Source organism: Pseudorca crassidens, chromosome 8, assembly GCF_039906515.1.
Source record: "Pseudorca crassidens isolate mPseCra1 chromosome 8, mPseCra1.hap1, whole genome shotgun sequence".
Lineage (NCBI taxonomy): Eukaryota > Metazoa > Chordata > Mammalia > Artiodactyla > Delphinidae > Pseudorca > Pseudorca crassidens.
The window spans coordinates 7,805,417-7,817,460 of record NC_090303.1 but is presented as its reverse complement, the minus strand read 5'-3'; the positions used below and the strand labels follow the sequence as shown (position 1 = coordinate 7,817,460).

Genomic DNA, 12,044 nt, shown 5'->3' with positions numbered 1-12,044 from the left:
ACAAAAACAAGACCCATATATATGCTGTGTACAAGAGAACCACTTCAGACCTAGGGACACATACAGACTGAAAGTAAGGGGATGGAAAAAGATATTCCATGCAAATGGAAATCAAAAGAAAGCTGGAGTAGCAATACATATCAGAAAAAATAGACTTTAAAATAAAGACTGTTACAAGAGACAAGGAAGGACACTACATAATGATCAAGGGATCAGTCCAAGAAGAAGATATAACAATTGTAAATATATATGCACCCACCATAGGAGCACCTCAATATAAAAGGCAAACACTAACAGCCATAAAAGAGGAAATCAACAGCAACACAATAATAGTGGGGAATTTCAACACCCCACTTACACCAATGGATAGATCATCCAGATAGAAAATTAATAAGGAAACACAAGGTTTAAATGACACATTAGAACAGAAAGACTTAATTGATATTTATAGAACATTCCATCTGAAAGCAGCAGAATACACTTTATTCTCGAGTGCACAAGGAACATTTTCCAGGGTAGATCACATCTTGGGCCACAAATCAAGCCTCGGTAAATTTAAGAAAACTGACATCACATCAAGCATCTTTTCTGACCACAACGCTATGAGATTAGAAATCAATTACAGGGAAAAAATTGTAAAAAACACAAACACATGGAGGCTAAACAATATGTTCCTAAATAGGCAATGGATCACTGAAGAAACCAAAGAGGAGATCAAAAAATACCTTGAGACAAATGACAACAAAAACACAGTGATCCAAAACCTATGGGATGCATGCAGCAAAAGCACTTCTAAGAGGAGAAGGTTATAGCAATACAATCTAACCTCAGGAAACAAGAATCAACTCAAATGAACAACCCAACCTTACACCTAAAGCAACTAGAGAAAGAGGAACAAACAAAACCCAAAGTTAGTAGAAGGAAAGAAATCATGAAGATCAGAGCAGAAATAAATGAAATAGAAACGAAGAAAACAATAGCAAAGATCAATGAAACTACAAGCTGGTTCTTTTAGAAGATAAACAAAATTGATAAATCTTTAGCCAGACTCATCAAGAAAAAAAGGGAGAGGACTCAAATCAATAAGATTAGAAATGAAAAAGAAGTTACAAGTGACACCACAGAAATACAAAGGATCATAAGAGACTACTACAAGCAACTATATGCCAATAAAAGGGAAAACCTAGAAGAATTGCACAAATTCTTAGAAAGGTACACCCTTCCAAGACTGAACCAGGAAGAAACAGAAAATATGAACAGACCAGTCACAAGTACTGAAAATGAAACTGTGATCAAGAAACTTCCAACAAACAAAAGTCCAGGACCAGATGGCTTCAAGGTGAATTCTATCAAACATTTAGAGACGAGTTAACACCTATCCTTCTAAAACTTTTACAAACAAATGCAGAGGAAGGCACACTCTCAAGTTCATTCTACGAGGCCACCATCACCCTGATACCAAAAACCAGACAAAGTTATCACAAAAAAAGAAAGTTACAGGTCAATATCACTGATGAACATAGATGAAAAATCCCTAACAAAAAACTAGTAAACCAAATCCAACAGTACATTAAAAGGATCGTACACCATGATCAAGAGGGATTTATCTCAGGGATATAAGGTTTCTTCAATATACACAAATCAATCAGTGTGATACACCACATTAACAAACTGAAGAATAAAAACCACATGATCATCTCAACAGATGCAGAAAAATCTTTTGACAAAATTCAACACCCATTTATGATCAAAACTCCAGAAAGCTGGCAAAGGGGGAACCTACCTCAACATAATAAAGGCCATATATGACAAACCCACAGCAAACAGCATTCTGAATGGTGAAAAACTGAAAGCATTTCCTCTAAGATTAGAAACAAGACAAGGATGTCCATTCTCACCACTTTTATTCAACATAGTTTTGGAAGTCCTAGCCACGGCAATCAGAGAAGAAAAAGAAATAAAAGGAATCCAAATTGGAAAAGAAGAAGTAAAACTGTCACTGTTTGCAGATGACATGATACTATACATAGAGAATCCTAAAGATGCTACCAGAAAACTACAAGAGCTCAACAATGAATTTGGTAAAGTTGCAGGACACCAAACTAATACACAGAAATCCTTGCATTCCTATACACTAAAGATGAAAGATCAGAAAGAGAAATTAAGGGAACAATCCCATTTACCATCACATCAAAAAGAATAAAATCCCTAGGAATAAACCTGCCCAAGGAGGCAAAAGACCTGTACTCAGAAAACTATAAGATACTGATGAAAGAAATCACAGATGACACAGATGGAGAGATATACCATGTTCTTGGATTGAAAGACTCAATATTGTGAAAATGACTATACTACCCAAAGCAATCTACAGATTCAATACAATCCCAATCAAATTACCAATGGCATTATTTTTTACAGAACTAGAACAAAAAAATCTTAAAATTTGTATGGAGACACAAAAGACCCCGAATAGCCAAAGCAGTCTTGAGGGGAAAAAAATGGAACTGGAGGAATTAGACTCCCTGACTTCAGACTATACTACAGATCTACAGTAATCAAGACAGTATGGTACTGCCACAAAAACAGAAATATAGATCAATGGAACAGGATAGAAAGTCTAGAGATAAATCCAAGCACCTATGGTCAATTAATCTATGACAAAGGGGGCAAGAATATAAAATGGAGAAAAAACAGTCTCTTCAATAAGGGGTGCTGAGAAAAATAGATAGCTACATGTAAAAGAATGAAATTAGAACACTCCCTAACAGCCTACAGAAAAATAAGCTCAAAATGGATTAAAGACTGAAATGTAAGGCTGGATACTATAAAACTCTTAAAGGAAAACATAGGCAGAATACTCTCTGACATAAATCGAAGCAAGATATATTTTGATCCACCTCCTAGAATAATGAAAATAAAAACAAAAATAAACAAATGGGGCCTAATTAAACGTAAAAACTTTTGCATGGCAAAGAACACCATAAACAAAATGAAAAGACAGCCCACAGAATGGGAGAAAGTATTTGCAAATGAAGTGACTGATGAGGGATTAATCTCCAAAATACACAAACAGCTCTTGTAGCTCAATATCAAAAAAACAAAAAACCCAATCAAAATATGGGCAGAAGATTTAAATAGACTTTTCTCCAAAGAAGACATACAGATGGCCAAAAAGCACATGAAAAGATGCTCAATATTGCTAATTATTAGAGAAATGCAAATCAAAGCTACAATGAGATATCACCTCACACCAGTCAGAATGGCTATCATCAAAAAATCTACAAACAATAAATGCTGGAGAGGGTGTAGAGAAAAGGGAACCCTCCTACACCTTTGGCAGGAATGTAAATTAGTACAGCCACTATGGAGAACAGTATGGAGGTTCCTTAAAGAACTAAAAATAGAATTACCATATGACCCAGCAATCCCACTACTGGGCATATACCCAGAGAAAACCATAATTCAAAAAGACACATGTACCCCAATGTTCACTGCAGCACTATTTACAATAGCCAGGTCATGGACGCAACCTAAATGTCCATCAACAGAGGAATGGATAAAGAAGATGTGGTACATATATACAATGGAATATTACTCAGCCATAATAAAGAATGAAATAATGTCATCTGTAGCAACATGGATGGACCTAGAGATTGTCATATTGAGTGAAGTCAGACAGAGAAAAACAAATATATGATATCGCTCATATGTGGAATCTAAAAAAAATGGTACAAATGAACTTATTTACAAAACAGAAATAGAGTTACAGATGTAGACACAAACTTATGGTTCCTGGAGGTGGGGAATGGCAGGGAGAGGGATAAATCAGGAGATTGGGATTGACCTATACACACTACTATATAAAAAGTAGATAACTAATAAGGACCTACTGTATAGCACAGGGAACTCTTCTCAATACTCTGTAATGACCTATTTGGGAAAAGAATCTAAAAAAGAGTGGATATATGTATATGTATAACTAATTCACTTTGTTGTACAGCAGAAACTAACACAACAACTATACTCCAATTATACTCACCTATAATCCAATAAAAATTTGGAAAAAAAACTATAAAGCTACACAACACAAAGAGGAACCCTAATGTAAACTATAGATGTTAGTTAATAATATATCAATATTGGTTCATTGATTATAACAAATGTACCATAGCAATGCTAGATGTTAATAGAAAAAAAGAAAAAAACCCCAACTCTTAAATAAAACCTAAAGTAGTTTTCATAATCCCTCTAAGCATGTCATTTCATCCCATTATCCTGTTTTTCTATTACCTTCTGGACCCAAAGGCAGGCTTTTTATTTAGTCCCTATTAAACTGCACTGTGTATTTATTAGTCTGATAGTGTTTGACCATGATTCTACCACCCAGCACATGCCCTATTCTCTTGTAGGTATGTACTACCCAGTAGTTTGGTGAGTATGTTCTTTGTTCATGTATACGTCATAAATTAAAATGAATGAACCAATTTCGTCAACAACTATTTGTTAAGTAACTGGTGTGTACCAGGCATTGCTCTGGTATCAGTGAGCAAGATATAAGTTCTGGTGGAACTTATATTCGTGAGCAGGAAGACAGACAATAACCAATAACATCACAAATGAGTTCTCAAATAGGTTAGGAAAATCTAAGCATCATGGGAAAAACAGAAAGGGGTGGAGGGGATCATTAATTATTCCAAGTGCCCTGGATCTGAGCTTGGAAGGAACATGGCGGGTTTGAGGTAGTGTGGAAAGGCCAGTCTGTGATGGCCACGTGGAGAGCAAGAGACAGATGAGGCCACAGGGTGCTGCGAGGCCAGAGCACGCTGGGCTGCATGGGCTGAGGGGAGGGCTTGGAACTCTATGCCCTCCTTCCCCCCACAATAGAAAGCCATTCCACGGTTTTAAACAACAGGGATGATGAAACAAGCCTCTCAAAGAGAGAACGGACGGGAGGGAGGTGAGAGGCGCCGTGGGGAGGAGAGCAGCAGCAGTCCAGAGGGGCTGCGGGGCTTGGAGCAGGACAGCGGGGAGACGGGAAAGCAGGGGCCGCTGAGAGGAAGAGCTGACTCCCCGGCCTCCGTGAACAGTCAGGCGGGAAGGGGAAGCGCTCACCGAGACCGGAAGTCCTGGAGCCGGGGGAGCGGTCCGGGCAGCCTGATGGGGTGTGAGGCGCCTGTGACGTGCACAGGCAGGAGAAGCGGCAGGCAGGTGCATCTGTGGGGCTGGGGATCAGACCCGTGCGTTCATTCAACAAGACATAGCTTTCCCTGGCTAGGGCAGTATCATAGTCACTGTTCCTGCATCTTGCAGAAGTGTCGCAAAGGCATGTTACGGGAGACGAGAACAGGGCTTCACGCCACGCGGACGTGAGTGCAGTTTCCTTGAGCTCACTGAACTTCTCTGAGTCTCAGCTCTCCCTCTTTTGCAAGTTCTGGTCATCACTTCAGTGAAGGATTTTTGTCAGGCTTGAAAAAGATAACGTGTTAAAAAACTCTAAAAGATCTTTCCTATTTGAGATGAGAATCCTCAAGTCCCCCCTGTCTCTGTCCCTCTCTTTATCACCCCTCCTCTATTTTTTCTTCTAGAGTTTCCTATTTTACTTTCAAAAAAGGAATTTTGTTCTCACATGTCTTATCCCCAGGGTATCTACACAGTCTCCTCCTCAGTGACTGACATGCCTCTAATAATCTGCTCTAGGATTTTTTAACGTCGACCATAAGAAGGTTGTGGACTTAAGAACGCATCTTATTTTCTTTTGTCAAGGCTTTACCTACATCTGAGACTCCCGTCTCTTACCAGCCTTGCACAAATCCTAAATGCTCACGAACAGCATTTGTCATAACGTCAATCCGCCATCACTTGATTTCAATCCGGCTGCACCAGGCAGTGAAGGAGAAACTGAGAATGTGGGCAGATGGGTTCCTTTGGAGTTGGGATTTGACGACACAGCTTTGGTGGAAAGATAAGAAAGCAAGAAAAGTGCAATGCTGATGTACTATTGTAAAATGGTCAATCATTCTGTTCAGCCTTGCTGATAGAGTGAACTGGGAAACTAGGATGATATATACATCCCAGTGATACAAAGAGCAGTGTTACTCGGAATAAAAGAAAAGGCAAAGAGAAAGAACGGCAGGCTCGGTGACATCTAAGCTCATTATTTCAGAGGTGGGATAATCACAGTGTGACCAAGAGAAGAAACTGCTTAAGTGAAATAGAAGTGAAGATTGTCAGGGTTCAGGAGAAGAATATTTTGAGAAAAATTATAACATGAGATAAGAGTCTCTAACCAGATATAGAAACATACTATAACATATCATGTTTAAAGCAAAGAAATATGGCTGAAAAACAGAAAAACATATGAGTGGTAAAGTATAGACAGCCCAGAAATTGACCTAGATCAGTGTGGGATTATTGAAATATTGCTGGATAATGAGTGGGAAACAGCAGAAACTTAATAAATTATATTGGGTAAAAATTAGACAGTATTTTGGAAAAAGTAAATATATAACCATATTCGGAAATCTCTGAATATATCAAAGAACTAAATATTAGGGAAATCACAGACGAGCTTGCATAAAGGCAGAATTTGTTATAACTTTAAACTGTTGATATCATTTGAAGAATTGAAGCAATATAAAATTATGAGAGAAAAACAACAGATTCTATTACATAGAAATGTAAAATTTTTGTAAGCAAAGAAGGGTTAAAATAAAAATGCAACAGAAGACTGGGTAACACATACAAACAGAGTGCATACATATAATAAAGCAAGTGGTATAAATTGCTACAGCCCTAACGGAACGTTAATCGACTATGGAAATATTCATATAATTTGGACCAGTACTCTAACCTCTAAAAATTTATCCTAAGGAAATAGTAAAAAGGAGAAAAAGTTAGGTCCATGAAAGTATTAATTGCAGGATTATCTGTAACTGTAAAATAATAAAAACAAACCAAATATCTAACAATAAGGGAATGGTTAAGGAAATTAGGACATAGTGGCTCAATGACATATTTAGCTATTAAAATGGTAATTTGGAAAACGATATAATAACACGAAAAATATTTGAGATAATATTTAAAGGGTATGGTAACATTTATATGGTTATGGAAGAACACTAAAATAGCACACTGGAGAGTTAATACAATTCTTTTAGTGTGTTAGGATTATGGGTGATTTTATTTTGTAAGTTTCATTTAAGAGTTTAAAATAGTATATGGAAAATTCAAACAGAAGACATGCACAAGGTAGGAAGGACTACAGGTGTTGCTGAAACCAGACTGGTAAGTCACCCAGGCTAATGGCACAGGCTACAGGAGTTCTGGGTTGTGTCTGACGCCCCCACAGGGTTTCCTTATCACCCCGATTCCCTCACCAATACTAGAATTAATTTATGTTACTCACAGGAAGTGGTTTGCTTAGATGACTGACTTAATGTCCTCAGATGAGTCTCCTCCCTGAGGCACTGCCCCTCCTAGTAACTACGCACCACCATCATTTTCTAGGCAATAAAAATTTAGGACGGTCAAGCCTAAGCTTCTGAAATGCATAAAAACTGACGTTTTCAAAGTTTGGGCTTTTTCAAAACTTCCTGAATCTTCTGAAAGCAAAATGGACCCATAAGCACCAATTCTATTGGTCCTTCACTTCCTCTGTGCCCAGACAGAGGAAGATTTCTTCCTTTTACTCTACGTCCTCTGCCAGGTAATTTGTGGACCTTTTGGATTATGGATCTTCAAAACATGGAGAAAAGAGGAGAAATGAGACCTGAGACAAGGAGGAACAGAGGAGGGCCAGGAGAGGCTATCAGTCTACAAAGTAAGGCAAGGGGATGTGAGCGGAGGAGGGGCTTGGGGGGGACGGGTCTGCCACCAGAGGGCAGATCCAGGGTGCAAAGGAAGGGGGTGAAGGAAGGGGCTTTGGAGAAGGGCTGCTCTGGGTTCCGAGTCTCTCTCGATGTCCCTGCAAGATGCCAGTGATGCCTTTTTAATTAGTTTGTGGCTGAACCATACTTCTATACGTGAGCCATTGATTTCAGGGAAGGAGCCACACTGGGCCTGAGAACTTATAAGTGCCTCCCTCCCCTCCCTATGGATACGTCCTGGGACATCCTGGTGCCACTCCAGACAAGAGGCCGGGTGGTTCGTGCCTCTCCTCCTTCCTAAGGAGCAGGCCCTGTCGAATGGCTCACGGGAGCCAGAGCTGAAAGTTTTCTCTGCTGGATGTTTCTGCCAAGGAAGGAAAGTAAAAGCAGAATCTTCCGCATCAGAGTTAAATGATGAAGGATACCAACTAGAACAGTATTTCTACGTATTTCCATTTTCCATGAGAGACTGTACCTCATGGAAATTCCTCTCTGGAGTAAAATAATTAAAGGTAGATACAAGTGTGTCCTTTTGCCACACTTTTAGTATTAGTTCTCTTAAGGGGTAATATTTAACATATTTATCCACTGCCTAGGACACAGGCACCAATCATTAAAATGAAACAGACATTAGCCTTGACTGGCTGGAGTGACAGGGCGTTGTGAAGGCTTGGAGCAGGGACCATTTACCAGCCACTTGGAAATACTGCAGTATTTTAACAAAAGTGTGGCCATGTTGGCATCTACTTATTATCAGCCTTGGTTCTTCCTCTTCTCTTCTTTCCCTTGGTAGCTGCAGCCTCTTTTTTGTCCCGCCTGACCACCGCCAGTGCTGGGTGTGATTCCCTTTCACTCTGATCATGAATTACTTCATGTGCCTGGTGGTGACCGGGATCCTACAGGTAGACTTACTCCTCAGGCGCGAATGGGGGCAAGTGGGTGGGTAGTGGTGCGACAGCCAGGGTGATGACCCCAATTGTCATGGAAGCGGAGGACGGTTTCCGTCTTGGGCAGGAAGTCAGAGAGTGCCCGCGGTGGCAGAATGGAGCCCGTGGGGACATTCCAGACGGGGAAACTTTTCCCAGTGGTATAACACTGGGTGGCCCCTAACATCTCCAACCTTCTCAAAGCTGCAGACGTTGCTCGCTTTTGTGAGACCACGCAGACCCCTCACTGAGCCCAGCTGCAGCACTGTTTCGTAGCAACGAATTCCCTCAACGTATCCCCTGGATGAATTCCCAAAGGAGGGGTGGGAGCGAGGACGGGCAAGAGCTTCCTGTGAGCTACACTGATTTCATTAATTTCATTCTCAGTACTTGTATCATCCACTAGAACAAGTAAATCAAGTTATAAGGATGGCTGTCTCGATTCAAGCTGTAAGGAAAAAAAGAAGCAAGTGTTCCACGTTACAAATAGAAACAAAGGGGAAAGAATGACGCTTTAGAAGAGGTTGATGATTTTAACACCTCCAGGTCTATACTCATTTACTCAGTACAGCAAACCCTACTTGGTAAAGTAAGACAAAAGAATGTCCTGTTAAAGAAGCACACAAAACATTTGCATTTGAATGAGTACAATCCCCAAACCTCAATGCTGAAAAGCAGCAGCTGGGGTGCAGTGGAAGGAACTTCTGGACCAGGAGCTGAGAGAACTGGGCTCCAGGCCGGCTCTGCCATTCAGCAGCTGCCTGACTGTGCCCAGCTCAGCCGGCCTGAGCTTGGGTTTCCTCTTCGGTAAATGAAATGCTCGACTAAAGGATCTCTACAATCCCGTCGAGTGGCAATCTCTCTTACTGTTGTCTGCAGTAGACACAAATGAATGGCAACTCCTGACCACCTCTGCCCTCCCCACCCAGCTCACAGCCAGGTGAGTCTGGTGGTCCAGGGAGTGGCAATGTACGATGGTTTATTTATCTATATTTCCCCCAGTACTTCTCTTAAATAATTGATAGTAGCTGGAAAATGCTTTCAAACTTAGAAGTCACTGGGCAGAGATGAGAGGTTGACCCTTAGACCGATTTTATTTAAAGGCCACCACAATCTGCAAACCCTCTATACTTTCCTTGCTGTGTGTGGCAAACTTTTTTTGCAGAAGCTGAAGTGTCAGACAACGTTTTGTACGTGGTCCTGCCCTGTCTAAGGTAAGGGTGACCTGCCTATAACTTCTCTCCATTACAGACACTCCAGGCTCCTTTAGGAATGGCTATCAGCACTCTTCCTTGACAGATAATGTGCATTTCTCTATGGCATTTTGATAATTATTTCCTTAAGCCATTAGTTAAAGATATTATTGATATTTTGCTTTTCAAGTGCAGAAGTGCTGTGCCTATAAGTATTAATAGCTATGATTTGATGAGAACCTACCACGTGCAAGTTTCCAGGATGGAAACTTTATATACAATATTATTTAACTGTCAAAATACCCCTTTGAGTGGAGATATTCCTATCTCCAGTTAACAGATCAGGAAAAGCTAAAATCACGTAAGTATCTCGCCCAGTGTCAAACTGATGGTGGGGCAGAAATCTGACCCCAGGCCACTCCAGCTGCGGTTTCCCACTCATCCCCTCCCCCATCCCTTCTGGATGCCAGGCTCACAGCTTTCAATCCCATGGTTTTTATTCCCCAATTCTTATAAATTCTTTATATTAAGAAGTATCTGCTAGCATCATTTGCGTTCATCCCAATATATTCCCTATAATTTTAGCATAATCAACTTAGAGCCTTATTTATAGTGAAGAGGTCATGCTTCATACAAGAGGGCTTGAGTGGACCTGAGGCAAATCCTCAAGAGACCTAAGGATTCAGCACTGCTGCCTCCCAGTGGCTGTGAACCTTGAGTGACTACCGAGCTTTAGAGACCTGCGATTATAGTGATTTTGGGTAGAATGAAGATGTAGAGGAAGGAAAAGATAGGAAAGGTTCTGAGGAAGTATATACTCTGAGGCTTGATGACTGGGTGTGGAAAGTGGTGGTAAGTGAGAGAGGTTGGAAAGTAGATGGTGTTTATCACAATATTGAAATGAAATTACAAAGGGTTTGGTGGGGGACAGAGGGACTTGGAGGCCAGTGAGAAGACCAGTGGGTTGAATGTGGAGTTTCACTAACGTTTAGGAGGTGATCAGAGCAAGAAAACAATCAGTAAATAGTCCGAGAAGGAACAGGAAGAGAGTAGAACAGAAATGGGGAAAGATGATGTGGAAGAGAATTTTAAGGACTCGTCAGCCAAGGGTGTAAAATGTCAGAGTCTATGATTGTATTGAGCTAATTGTTAGTTTAAGAAAATTGCTTTAAAATTACTGCAGCAGATTACTTGACTTCTAGAAATACGCAGCGAAATAACTTGTGTAATTTCTCCATTATGTGTCATTCTTTAGTCCCTAAGAGCCCTGAAAACAGATATTACACTGGTAGAGGAAATTGACCCCAGAAATGGGTCACGGTAGAGCCTGCAAAAGATTTGTTTTGCCTACTTTATAGATTTTTATCAACATTATGAAAGTAAATCTTATTAATTTTATGAGTCAATAATATCTACCCCAAGGATTGATATTTATGAAATAAGTAAAACTAGAATGCTGACTTAAACCCCAGGGAACTTTGTTATAATGAGAAATCCTCAAGACCTGAATTTAATCAAGAACTTGATGCGGATTTTACACTGTGCTATTAGCCATACTCCTCAGGATTTAGCTCATCATATACTCTTCCTTCATTTAATAATTTTTTTCTAACTTTGCTGATTTAGAAGCATTCCAGAAACTGATCACGACGCAATAAGCATTACCAACAATGACCCTATTGTAGTGGAAATGACCTCATTATCACTCTTGTTGCCAAAAGCAATCCAGGGCAGATGTGGTCTTGGTTTGAGATGAAGAAAACAGTCTTAGGATGAAACAGAGACACTGGGAAGATGTCTCCCCCCAAATCCCGATCTGTTCCTCTTACAAAAATGATCATGAAACTTTGGTTCCAATACCAATGAATGCACCGCTGATTTAAGAGACAGTGCACGTCAAGCTGACGATTAGAATTTCTATAAATGAGGTATGGACAGCATGACGCGAGCTTGGCTGTGTATTTAAGAGCAATAGCTGGAGTCACAGCAGTGACTGCCCTGCACCTGTGGCTTCTGCTCCCAGTTACAGCACTGCCGTAAATTCAGACATCTCCTTAGCA

At 40.3% G+C, this 12,044-nt stretch overlaps 1 long non-coding RNA gene across 8 annotated transcripts in view; it reads right to left on the bottom strand.

Annotated features, from left to right (window-relative positions):
• The window catches only part of LOC137228783 (uncharacterized), a 138,965-nt gene that overhangs the window by 104,044 nt on the left and 22,877 nt on the right, over positions 1 to 12,044 (bottom strand). The window contains exon 6 of one of the 8 annotated variants that reach the window (XR_010945353.1): positions 7,406 to 7,502. The exons of the other annotated variants lie outside the window; for them this stretch is intronic. This is a non-coding gene — a long non-coding RNA (uncharacterized lncRNA). The remainder of the gene's footprint in view (positions 1 to 7,405; positions 7,503 to 12,044) is intronic. 8 annotated transcript variants of the gene reach the window in all.